Source organism: Ursus maritimus, unplaced genomic scaffold (genome assembly GCF_017311325.1).
Source record: "Ursus maritimus isolate PB19 unplaced genomic scaffold, ASM1731132v1 scaffold_28, whole genome shotgun sequence".
In the NCBI taxonomy this organism is placed as follows: Eukaryota; Metazoa; Chordata; class Mammalia; order Carnivora; family Ursidae; genus Ursus; species Ursus maritimus.
In genome coordinates this window covers 39363978-39377329 of record NW_024425341.1, presented here as the reverse complement: position 1 = coordinate 39377329, position 13352 = coordinate 39363978, and the positions used below count along the sequence as shown (strand labels likewise).

Sequence of the window (13352 nt, the reverse complement as noted above, 5' to 3'; positions counted from 1 at the left end):
AAGATGTCGATCTTAGGGTAGGCCACAGTGTACTAACCATTTAAAAGAATTCGGGGGGGGGGGTGTGCCTGGATGGCTCAGCTGTTAAGCATCTGCCTTTGGCTCTGGTCATGATCCCAGGGTCCTGCAATGGAGCCCCCTATTGGGCTTCCTGCTCTGCAGGAAGCATGCTTTTCCCTCTCACCCTCCCCTTAAAAATGGGACATCTCTCCCTATCTTTTGACCACTAAGAAAATGAAAAGGTAAGCCACAGACTGGGAAGTAAAGATTTGCAATACACACACTGACAAAGACTTGTCAAGAAAGAATTCCTACTCATCAACCATAAAAAGACCGTCTATTTAAAAAGGAATATTTCACAAAAGATTTACTGATGGCCAACAAGCACAGGAAAGGGTGATCCACAGTATTATTTTCAGGAACATCCAGGCCTTTCCTAAAACAAAAACATAAGCATAAACCAGTATTCCCTAGATGGATGACATCCTTATTTCTGAGGACAACTTGGAGAACAGACGAGCATCCGAGTCAGGTGATGGAATTCCTGATGCTCAGAGGGTGGATAATTGACCTAAGTTAGGGCCGAGGATCTCAAACTACAGTACAATTTCTAGGCATCATTCGGTCCTCTGAAGGCAGACAACTACCACACCCCTTCATATACCACACAGGTTGCTTCCCAAACCCTACCATAAAGGAAGAAGTTCAGAAACAGATAGGACTGGTAGGAAAGATCAGAAATCACATGTGGGGATTATCCTGAAACACACTGATCACATAACTAGTGTAAGGAAGTGTAGGGAACTGACATGGACACAGACCCAAGAGGTACTTCTTTGGGAAATGCTGTCTGAAATCGTCACACATTGGTACCAGCTAATGAGGGCTCTGAGCATACCCTAGAATGCCTATACTCACAGGGTTTGAGACATGGTCTCCGAGGACTGAAACTCTTTAAGACCTCAAAGTTTACCAGATTGACTGATGGACTAAGAGATTCCCGTGTTCTGAGAACAGATACCAACTACTTGAAAGGCTCACCTGGGTTCTCTCAGAGGCCCTACAAAAAGCTTAACCATCCCCTGAAAATCAATCACACACACACACACGCGCGCGCGCACACACACACACACACACACAAAACCTGTCATTGGTCTAATTCATCAATTACTTAAACATTCAGGACTCTTCCTAACTTTTCTTTTTCTAATTGATATTTGTACTCACATGAAGTGTCATCATTTCTAATTAACACTAATGTCAATATAGAGATGCACTGACACAATATTCACAAAATGGAACTTTCTTGTAATTTTCAACATAGCATTTTAAAAAGTTCATACATATTTTAGCTATTTTGGTAACTCATACAGGAGAAAATCTGCATCGAAAAACTCTAAATACTGACATTGAGTTTTAAGCCTAGAGAACAAAAATTGTCCAATTTCACAGATAATAAGGAACCAAAGGGAAAACATGGAAGTTGTAGTCTAATAATTTTACACATATGCATCCTCTATTATTCTACTACTGAGGGGCATATTTTATGACCACTCTATATGCATAAATTACTTCCTTGTGGGCCTGCAAAGGTATAATGAATGCACTACAGTAGAATGAAACGTCTGGGAACGACTTGGTGGCATCCATAATGAACAATTAAATTTTGTTCTTGTATTTGGTGAACTTCCACTGTCTGTCCCTTTAGACAATGGACCATCTATAAAAACCAATACAGCTTTTCTGTTTCAAGAACAATCACCACTGAGAAGAAACTAACTTCCAATTCCTAAGGCAACACACAAACTGAGTTCCATTTCACTCCCCTTTAGTCACCTTCTCTGTGGGTTCTAAACTATTTCCTTTCATCCTTTCCATGCTGAGCAAGGAGCCTGATGCGAAGCTCAATTCCAGAACCTTGGGATTATGATGTGAGCCAAAGGAAGGCGCTTAACTGGCTAAGCCACCCAGCAGCCCCACCCATATTTTTCTGAAGCCAAGGGACGCTTTCTCACGATGACTTCACGTGACTTCACGTGATACCAGAGATCTGCGCTTTGCCTCTAGGAGGTAGGAGATGAAGGCAATTGCAAACTCTCACAGTGGCTTCCCAAATACAAGGACCTGCCTGGTGACAGTGAGACCCTTATAGCCCACGAGAGGGTGCTGTGACACTCGCCTATGGCTGGGCTGGTCCAGAGAACCAAAAGTGTTTCCCTGGCTGGTGTCTCTAGGGAACAGATGCCCCACACTGTGAGTGAGTCCCTGCCACTGACCTGTCCAGAGATGGCCGTCATCCTCAGGGAGGATGAGGATCAAGGACAATGCCAGAGGAGACCTCATTTGTATCTTTTATCATTTCCTGTTTTGGACAATGGACAAATAACTGCCTACAAGTCCCCAGCTACCTTAGTCTCATCTGTGATCAACCCAGAGGTTTTACAAAACACTTAAGATTTTGTCATCACAACTGCCCAAATATTTACATGTAAATAGATAAGAGTGCAATCAGTTCCTTAATTTTAAATGTAAATATGTGAATACATTCTTATTTTCTAAAGATTTATTTATTTATTTTAGGGAGGAGGGTGGGAGGGAGGGGCAGGAAGAGGCAGAAAGAATCTCAAGCTGACTCTGCACTGAGCACCCAGACCTAAGCAGGGTCGATCACAGATCATGACCTGATGCGAAACCAGGAGTGGGATACTTAACCCACTATACCACCCAGTCGACCCAATAAATTCTTCATTTCATTTCATTCATAACCAACTGCTATGGGGTCACAGAGCTAATAATTAGGCACATTCTCATCTTTAGCATGAATATAGAGGAAGACAACCAAATTCTACCAAACTTCTAATGTGGGGAAGGGTAACAAAAATCTCAAATCTGCCAAAACACTCTTCAGTTTATATCCATAGGTTTTAATGGTGTACTCAAACAATTTTCAAGTTATTTCTTTTTATCAAACATACAAGGTTTACTTAAAGTCAACTAGTCTTCGCATTGAAGTTCCAAATGGTTTGGTTTTTACCCAGAAGGTAAAGTCATCATTACAGAAAAAAGGAAGGAAGCTGTTGGGTGGTTGTAGCCGTTCCTCATAGATCAGTAAGTTCCAGCTTCATTCACCATATTTAGCCTAAAGAAATTAAGTCTTTCCTGCTACAAACCTTCTTCCATTTGAATTTTCTCAGTTATTCCCATACCAGTTAGATTCCATCCTGAGAGTTACAGGGAGAACTGGACTCTGGACTCTGGGTGTCCTGAAGGGGGAGGGAATGACCTACTGTGAATGCTTTGCATCCCAGGCCATGTGCCCTGTTGCCACCTCACACAACCAAAATGCTTTCATACTAGTGTGGCATTACCTGGTAACGCCGAGCCACACTCACATTCCTAGATGCAATGTTTTTTAGGGTAACACTCAATCACCCAGCCCAAGACACGCATATAAGAACCCTCCACAGCAGCGTTGTTGGTATTAGCACGTGACCCACCCCTGCCGCCCACGTGACCCACCACTGCTACCCCACGTGGTGCTAATTAGGCTCATTACCTCTCCCAGCCCTAGAGGGCGCTCACTATGGGACTTCCAGTTGGGTCTGCTCCTGGCACCCACGTGACCGGCTGGGCTGCCCACATGACCCTCACGTGACTGGAAAGGCCCTGCTCCTGAGGGGCATATGACCCGCTGGGGGCGCCCACATGACCTGTCCGTGGTGCCCACATGACCCACACGTGACGTGCACTTGACGGGCACATGACCTGCCCCCGCCACCCACGTGAGCCACTGGCACCGCCCACATGGTGCTAATTAGGCTCATTCCCTCTATTGGCACCAGAGGGTGCTCCCTATGGAACTTCTGGTTGAGGGGCACAGGTGACCAGCCCAGGAGAACCACGTGACTCACTCCTGATGCCCACGTGACCGGCCCGGGCAGCCCAAGTGACACCCACGTGAATGGATCAGCCCAACCCCTGAGGAGCACGTGACCCGCTGGGGGGCGGCCACATCACCCACTCACGGTGCCCACGTGACCCACATGTGACTGGAACGGACCAATCCCTGAGGGGCACGTGACCCACCCCTGCCACCCACATGACCCATCCCTGAGCCGCCCCAGGTGGTGCTAATTAGGCTCATTACCTCTATAAGCACCAGAGGGTGCTCAATATGGGACTTTCAGTTGGGCAGGCACTTGACCCACCCCCACCGCCCACGTTACCTGCCGCTGCCACCCCACGTGTTGCTAATTAGGCTCATTACCTTTCCCGGCACTAGAGGGCACTCGCTATGGGACTTCCGGTTGGGCCCGCTCCTGGCACCCATGTGACACCCACGTGACTGTAATGGACCCCCCCCCCAGGGACACATGACCCGCTGGGGGCGCCCACGTGACCCGCCCATGGGGCCCATGGCACCTGTAGGTGACACTCGCTTGACAGGCACGTGACCCATCCCTGCCGTCCTTGTAAACCACTGCTGCCGCCCCACGTGCTGCTAATTAGGCTCATTACCTCTCCCGCCACTAGCGTGCACTCGCTATCGGGCTTCCGTTTGGGCGAGCCTATGACCTGCCCAGGAGGAGGAAGTGACCTACTCCTGGCGCCCACTGGACTGGCCTTGGGCTGCTCACGTGACCCACACGTGACTGGAACGGCCCCACCCGGGCCAGGTACGTGACCTTCTCGGGATGCCTACATGACCCGCACGTGCTCACGTTGAAGGGCACATGACCGGCCCCTGCCGCCCACATGACCTGCGGCGGCTGCCCCACGTGGTGCTAATTAGGCTCATTGCCACTCCCAGCACTAGAGGGCGCTGGCTATGATAGACTTCTGGTTGGGCGAGCACGTGACCTGCCCAGGAGAAGCACATGACCCGCTCCTGGCGCTCGTGTGACTGTCCCGGGCTGCCCACGTGACCTGAACGTGACTGGAACAGCCACGTCCCTGCCAAGCAAGTGACTGGCTTGGGACACCCACGTGACCCGCCCGTGGGTCCCATGTGACTCCACCTGCCATCCACGTGGTGGTAATTAGGCTCATTTTCTCTTAAGCACCCCATTATAGTTCCCGTCCTGCTCTATAGCAGGGTTCGTAAGAGATTTCTCTTAGGCACCCCTCTATAGTTCAAGTCCTGCGCTATAGCGGGGGCCTACGAGGTTTCTCTTAGTCACCCCGTTATAGTTCAAGTATTTATTTTCTCTTCTGTTGTATATTTTGGAAAGTGAGGAGATTTGTGAGTCAACATTCCTCAGTTCCTTTCTTGGCCATTGTTCCTCCAAGTTGTGTTCCCTACTGCCTGGCTCTGGGCCGCCATTCATTTTGCTCCTATCTATGACCTAGGATTCAAGGATACAAATAGTCTCACAGCCAATGTGATACCACTGCAGGAAAGAGGGGAATTGGGTATTATGTACTAAGATGGGGAGGTTCAGTTCTCCTAATTGACCCTAGAGTCCTGTCTCTGACACTACGTTCAAAATTATGTGGAAAAAAGAAAGGACATTGCACTGGAAGATTTGAAAACCATTTCCTAATTATTACTTCTCTACCATCCAAGGCCATAGCACCCAAGAAACGAAATGCGTATGTGTTCCTCCTATTATTAATCAAAATAGTTTATTGATTAAAGTACTTTGCTAAAAGGATTTTCCCAAACCATGGGACATGAAGTTTCTGTACTAATTGTATTAAACATTTGTTTTATAATAAAAATTTTAAATAATTTTTCCAGAAGTGAACTTTTCGAATTGTGGTTTTTGGAAAACTGTAAAAGGCATATTTAAAAAATTTTAAGTATGTCACTTTTAGTTCTGGGGACTGAAAATTAATATAACACCATCACTGTCAGCCAACATAGGACAGAGCTAAGGCACATGGCACAGAGTCATAGTTTCAGTGATCTAAAATTACCTTGATATGATTTTAAGCTCATAGGAAGAGATTTGGAACTAAAGAATATATAAGGATATATTAACCTTTTCTCAGAGGTTATATAGCAGATGAGAAGAGCTCTCAAAAAATTTCTTCTGTAGTTTATTCAGACAAATACCACCTCCAAAAAAGGCATCTGAAAGAATACGATTGGCCAGGAAATTAAGGTTGAAAATGAACACCGCTAGAAATGATGAGTTTGGAAAATGAGTATGTTTTCCTTAAGATATGAAGTGGGGGGAAAAAAGGAGAAAGGAATATGATTTATGATGATTTTGCATCTGGTAGTAAACAAAGTGGACTAGTCAGGATGATTCAGCCTCCAGATAGATACTGTCATATCGTGATTTACAGCCAGGGATCTGGGAGTGCATAAAAGATGCTATCTACATTGATTGTATAGTCTTATTTCATCAGAATCCAGATCTTTAAAATAAATGGAAGGCGTTTGATAACATTTGTATAGTAAATTGTGGGGAATTGATTACAAGTGATAAAATAAAAAGATGTTGGAAATGAACTGGTGAAAAAGATTAAAAAACTATAATTGCATGTGAAAGTAAAACTGGTTTCCTCAGCTCTGGATCTGGGCTCTATTTTCTTATGGTTTGACAGGCAATTTAAACCACAAAATTAAACAGTAAAGGATATGGCTTTAGAAATAAATGAATTTAAAGAGCTACAGTTTTTAAACTCTCACAAGAAATTCAAACTTCTTACAACATTCTTTGTTGTTCTAGTGTTCCTTTTATTTAGCAAAAGCTTTTGTTTGCAGCAGTTTACAGTGAATGACCAACATGGACTTATGGTAACATTTTACCATTGAAGCACAGCTTTCATGAAATATCGGAAGAAATTATCTTTGTCCCAGATCTTTTATCACAAAGTTGTTCAAGTGATTGACAATTGCAAAACCTACTTGGAGATTTTTTTTTAAGCATTAGGCTATTTTATTTGTATTTTTCATAAGTGCTAGTTATTTTTCTCTCCAGCATCCCCTCTCCCAAAGGGCAAAGAAATTTGGGTTTCTAGGGCTTTTTCTAAAGTATCACCTACAAAAGTTCCTGGATCTAAGGGTCAGCAATATGGTTTTGCCCTAGACCTGATAGTCAGGGCTGACTTAGTGGATGTGTGACCTATACACTTGCACAGGGTTCTATGCTTAGAAGGATCTTGCACTTGATTTAAAGCTTTTCTGTCAATGTCTTGAAATTCTTAATATTTCAACAAGGGCCCTGCATTTTCATTCTGCACTGGGTACCACAAATTATATAGTGCACCCTGCCAAGGTAACATAATACCTGGCATTTACTGCATTCTTACTATGTACCAAGCATTGTTTTTATTCTTTTATATGTACCCACTCACATTAATTTATATATGTACTTATTTATATTTGAATATAGTTGACACAATGTCACATTGGTTTCAGGGGTATACGACATAGTGGTTCAATGCACCTCTATGTGCTGTGCAATGCTCCCCATAAGTGTGGCTACCATCTGTCACCATGCAGTGCTATCACAATACCAGTGACTGTATTCCCTGGTCTCTACCTTTGATCTCAGTGATGTAGTCATTTCATAACTGGAAGCCTGTATCTCACACTCCTCTTCACTCATTTTGCCCATCCTCCTGCTGCTCTTCCCTCAATCATCAGCTTATTCTCAATATTTATAGATCTGACTCTGCTTGTTGTTTGTTCATTTGTTTGTTTTGCATTTTAGATTCCACATGTAAGTAAAATCCTATGGTGTTTGATTTGCTCACTAAATATTTATAATAACCTTCTGAGTTAGGTGTTGTGGTTCCCACTTCACAGAGGAGAAACTAAGCACAGAGAGGTTGAACAGGCAACATTAGTAAGGATTGGAGGAGAGATTCTGGCCCAAATCACCTGCTTCTAGAGCGGGTCCCCCTAACTGCTAACCTGACTGCTTCTGTTCCAACTTATTCTTTTCTAGTTTTCAAAGCACACTTTTTTTTAAAGATTTTATTTATTTACTTATTTTTATTTGAGAGAGAGAGAGCAAGAGCATGTGCCTGAGTATGAGGGGAAGGGTAATGGGGGAGGAAGAGTGAGAGAGAATCTCAAGCCAACGCCACGCTGAGCATGGAGCCCAAAGTGGGGCTCGATCTCATGACCCTGAGATCATGACCTGAGCCAAAAGCAAGAGTTGGATGCTCAATTGACTGAGCCACCCGGGCGCCCGCAAAGGAAATGCTTACTGTCTGCGGTGTGCTAAAACAGGCAATACCTGTGGAACACTGGAGAAGGTTTGCTTGCTAAGAATGCACCTGACGGATGCAAATATATGACCTGGAGAAGTCAAGCACCATTCTGTGATTTCAACTAAATTAACTAGCTATTATCTTAAGCAGGTTTCTGAGGGAATGAAAGGAGGAAGGGAAATGAGGGAAAGAGGTTAACAAAAATGGATGAGTACAGGGAATGTAGACATGCCAGGGCTGGGCAGCCAGCTTGGGAGCAGCAGAATGGGGCAGAGTCTGAGAGTCTGGGCAAGCTAGCAGATAAAGGAAAATATGAGAAAGTACAGTCCATGTTGCCTATTAAACAGTTGCCTGAGGCTGATGCTGGAGACAAATGTATAAGGTTTTAAATTGGTTTAGGGGGACTGAGTGAGAAAAATGTTTTCCTGATTTGCAGATGGCTGGGTATGTGAGCTCTGGAGTGTGTGGCTGGAGGTGGCTAATAGAGGCCAAATGTTGGGAAATATATCCAGACACCTTCATGCAGTGGGGTTAGGCCTGGGATTTATAAGTGGTTTCAGGCTGCCCCTCAGATCATACCATCTAGGGTGTGGTACCTAGTAGGCTCTAGGGAATATGTGAGCAAGGAATGGATGAGTCTAGCAATTGCTCACTGTGCTGGTGTTTAAGTCAGGATCCATACCGAAGAGCTGTTTTTCTAACTGATTGGATCTATCAAGTTACAATTTTTCATACTTCTCTATCCCAGCCCTTACCATAATTGTCGGTGCACAGAACAGGGTAGGGATCTTGAGCACACTGTCTTGTTAGGGATTGCATTCCCAGTGCCCCGCACAGCACATGGCCCATCCTAAGGGCTTAAATATTTTCTAAATAAATGATTGAATGTTGTTACGGGTTAAGGACAGTTGCTTGTGTCACCTCTGCTTATTTTCAGGGCTATTCTGCCACATTTAGAACGGCCCAATACACATCTCTGGTGAAGAAGTACCCTTTTATATTCCATGTATTGATCTCTAAGGCACAATAACTAAATACAAGGAAGTAACAAGAAAACATTCTCAAATATTAAGCAGTCTTGAATCTCAATTACATGAAAATTAAAGAAACTGCATGTGGTTTGATTTTTTTATACAGTTAAAAAAATCTGAAAATTCAACAGGTAGACCATACACTTTATGTGAGCAGGGATTCTGATCATCTTGCTTATAGCTCACACCTATTGCCTAGCACTGTGCCTGGAAAATATTAGGAATTCAGCATTTGTTGACTGACTTCTCAGCATTCTGAAATTATTTTTAATTATTTGTATTAGAAAGTCTTTATCTTGATTTTTGAAGATAATAAAAATTTATTAAATAATAATAATTAAAACTGGATATATTTATTATTACCTACTTTGTATCGTGTGTACTTGAAGGAGTGATGGATTGGCTCTCTAGATGTTACGTGCAGGGTTGCTGAGTAAAGACAGGAGTATATCATTGAGAGGATAAGAATTACTCTCTCCATTGTTTCCCTATTAATTGTGGGGCTAGTGGAAGGTGTAGGGAGGGAGCATTTTCAAGAGGAATGTGTAGGATGACCGGGCACGTACCACTTAGCTGTGCGTGTGACTTGTCAACCATCCAGTTATTTATTGCCTTCTCCGCCTAAGTATCAGGGGAAAGCATGTTGTCTGAAAGAACATCTTAGGAATGTAATGCAAACAAAGGATGTGCATCCGGTCCACATGGGGTGTTCTCTGCTAATTACTTTGGCAGATGGGAGTGCTTTTGAAAAACAGAATCCTGAGTCCTAGGAAATCATTTTCTCTTTCTGTAAGAAAACTCAAGAGACTGTACCCTTATCTGCTTGTTATTCAATGGTATAATTCTAGATGTCTATTAAAAGTTTAAAAGTGATCAGCTGCAAAATATCCATGTGGTGTCAGGACAACAGGGAGCAAAGCACCCACAGCATGTATCAATTCTAACAGTGCTGACATCTGCTGTCCCTATAGGTAGCAAAGACTTTTACAAGCAGTCCTTCCCTTCCTCAAGCATGCTAGAAAGGTAGAAATCCTTAAGAGAAACTCCAGATTCAGAGTGAGTTTGAAATTGCATTATAAGTTGCTTCTGCTAACTCCTTGTTGCCCATAAGCCACAGACTTTGAAATGAAACACATTTGATAAATTGGGCTTTCCCATTACTTCTTTCAGGGAAGCAGCTGTACTATTGGTTCTAATAAGGTATTAAGCCTGAAAATGCAGTGTTAGCCTTGAGGGTATATGATCACAGAGGCTTGCCTATGCAGACTGTCTTGGAGCAATGGGACAGCTTCTCCCCAGCCATGCAGCTCCGTAGCTGTGATAGGAGGGTGCTTTGGCCAATTCTATTGTCATGCGGAGAAAAAGAGACAGGTAGACCAGGTGTGAGGAATGTTGCCTTCCAAGAGCAGAACCGGACTACAGGGAACCATTTTAGAATCTGCGGGAATGTCACACTGAAATACTTATTTCTGACTACACAGAGCAAATTCTAGAATGGAATTTTAGAGGGAGCTCTATACTTGGAAACCTGATGGACTCATTGCTTTTGTCCATTGGAGTGGGAAAGGAATTCAACCCACAGTTCTCAAACAAGTCAGTGTATGAAAGGCTAAATGGCTTCAAGAGTACCTTGATTTTCCCGGGACTCCTGAACTTTTTCATATTCAATGCTTATGCAGAAACAGATACTCTTCAAATTACAAGTGACTGTTGGCTCTTCTCATTTGTAACTGAGCAAAACTCTGTTCACAGATAACCCAGTATAGAAGATCTTTTGTGACTATTATTGCCAGGAAGTTTTTATCTTCGGTTAATGGGTATGGTAAAAACAATTTGTGCAATATGATAAGAATAATAACATTCAATTAACAAGGGCTTACTGAGTGTCAGGTAATGTTCTGAGTGCTTTAAAAAGAGGCCATACTTCTTTTAGTGTTTACCTTTGCCTTATGGGGTGGGTATTGTCACTTTCATTTTAAATATGAAAAAGGGGAGGCTTAGGGAGGTTAGGAATCTGGTCTAAAATCAAACATCTAGGAAGTGGCAGAGCAGAGGTTCAAACTTAGGTCACTTTCACTCTAAGGCTTGTGCTTATAACCATTGTACTATACAAAGTACTTATAACACAAAGTACGATACAATATTTGTACAGTGTTGTGGTTTCAATCTGAGGGAAAGTATTCTTCAATGATTCTAATCCCTCCTTCCCTCTTCCCTGCCATGATCCATTCAGAACTACCAGTGTTACTCTTTATAAAATTATAAATGACTTTCGTATACATTTTCTCATTCACAAATTGGGACTTTTCCAGTTTTCTATCCCTGACAGCTATCTTATTTCCTTTAATGGTGGTGTATGTTCTAAAATACAATGTATACAATAAAATACAATTATAAGAGAGTACAGAATAAGTTCGCCAAATATTCACCCAGTTACATTTCAATATCATGTAAACCATGAATAATGTTTAAAATTATAAGTATGTACCAAATATTGCATGGTATACACTTACACTAAAAAGTATTCCTTATTTTTCAAATTTCAAATTTATCTAGGCATCCTGTATTTTTATTTGTTAATCTGGCAGCTCTAAATTAAATCAAAGAGGTTTGTATACAAAGAATGAATTCCTTGTGTACAAAGAATTGGGTTTGTTGGGGAGCCTGGGTGGCTCAGTCGGTTAAGCATCTGCCTTTGGCTGGGGTCATGGTCTTGGGGTCCTGGGATTGAGCCCTGCATTGGGTTCCCTGCTCCACAGAGAGCCTGCTTCTCCCTCTCCTCCCTGATTGTGCTCTCTGTTGCTATCTCTGTCTCTCACTCTCAAGTAAATAAAATCTTTAAAAAAAATAAAAAAGAATTGGATTTGTTGTTTCAAGCCACTTCCTCAGCAGCCCAGGGTCCACTCAAGTGAAATGGGTAAAGGAGAGACCTTGGGGCAACTTGTACTGAGTGCTTAGATCTCCTTGCCTTGTATAATCGGACTTTTTGTCAAATCTCGCTAATATCAAACCGTGTTTTCAGTGATTGATATTTTGTTGAGTATGGAAATGGTTAGAAGCTTTACAAGGGTTATGTGAACCTCTATCAATAGTTCAGTTGAAGCTCTACCAAGGCAAAATCCTCGATGCAAACTTTGCTTTAATATTTTCAGTACATTCATTTAAGTACTTTCAGAACATTCATTTAGGGTACATTCGTTTCGGTACATTCAGATACAATGTTTTCACTTTTTATCTGAATGTACTGCAGGGCTCTTGAGGTCTTCTGGAAAAAAAGTTCTCTCATAAGAAGGAACATGAATTTGTTCAGTTGAGATCAGCATTTCTGCTTGTGAAAGTTGGTACATGGAGAGCTAAGTTTGCTCCTTTTTTCACTGACTCCCAGTAGCTGACCAGACACAGTAAACTCTGTAGTTACTCTCCTAATCCCTTTGCCTTGGATTCAGAAAAGCTGCCTCTTTTTTTTTTTTAATAAAAGGAAACCATTAATGCTTCAGTGATGCCTGATTTTCTGAGCAAAGGAAGCTTCTCTGCTAATAATATCTTAGGAATTGTGGTGGCGGTCGTGTGTGTATCTTGAGAGATGGAGGAAATGCAGAGTGTGTTTCTTTGGTAGAATGACTTTGACTGAAAAACTTGAAGAATACTTTAGAAATATATCTGTTCACTGAGTACTGCATATTTTAAGCAACAAACCAGCTTGTAAAACTGCATTGCAGCAATGTTTATAAAAAAAAAAAAGTTGTACATGGTATACTAGCAAAACATTAGTGCGGCTTCACGAAATGAAAAAAATAAAGTAAAACTTTATTTTCTGACAGTATATATAGGTTTTAAAGGCCCTGATTGCCTTTGCTTTCTGAATTGCCTTCTCTCTGATTGGTGATGTGTCCCAGATTTGGTTACTTTTGCCCACATGTTAATTTCAGGTGTTTTCAGTGGTGAGTATGAATTGATAATACACAGGGAAGTAAAAACATACCGGAGAATTTTAATAAGTAATGAAAAGGAATTCCATTGTAAGCGACCTGAAAGCTCAGTTCTTTTACCCAGTCTCTGTTTTATTTAACAACTCCCAGTCTATTAAGACTTTGCTTCACTCAACGATTTCATGTTAATCATCTTTTGCTTTATAGCCCTTTATTTTCC

General features: G+C 42.3%; 1 pseudogene; it reads left to right on the top strand.

The window, feature by feature from the left end:
- The first annotated feature begins 8375 nt into the window (after nt 1-8375).
- LOC103681000 overlaps nt 8376-13352 on the top strand; it is a 77502-nt pseudogene continuing 72525 nt past the window's right edge.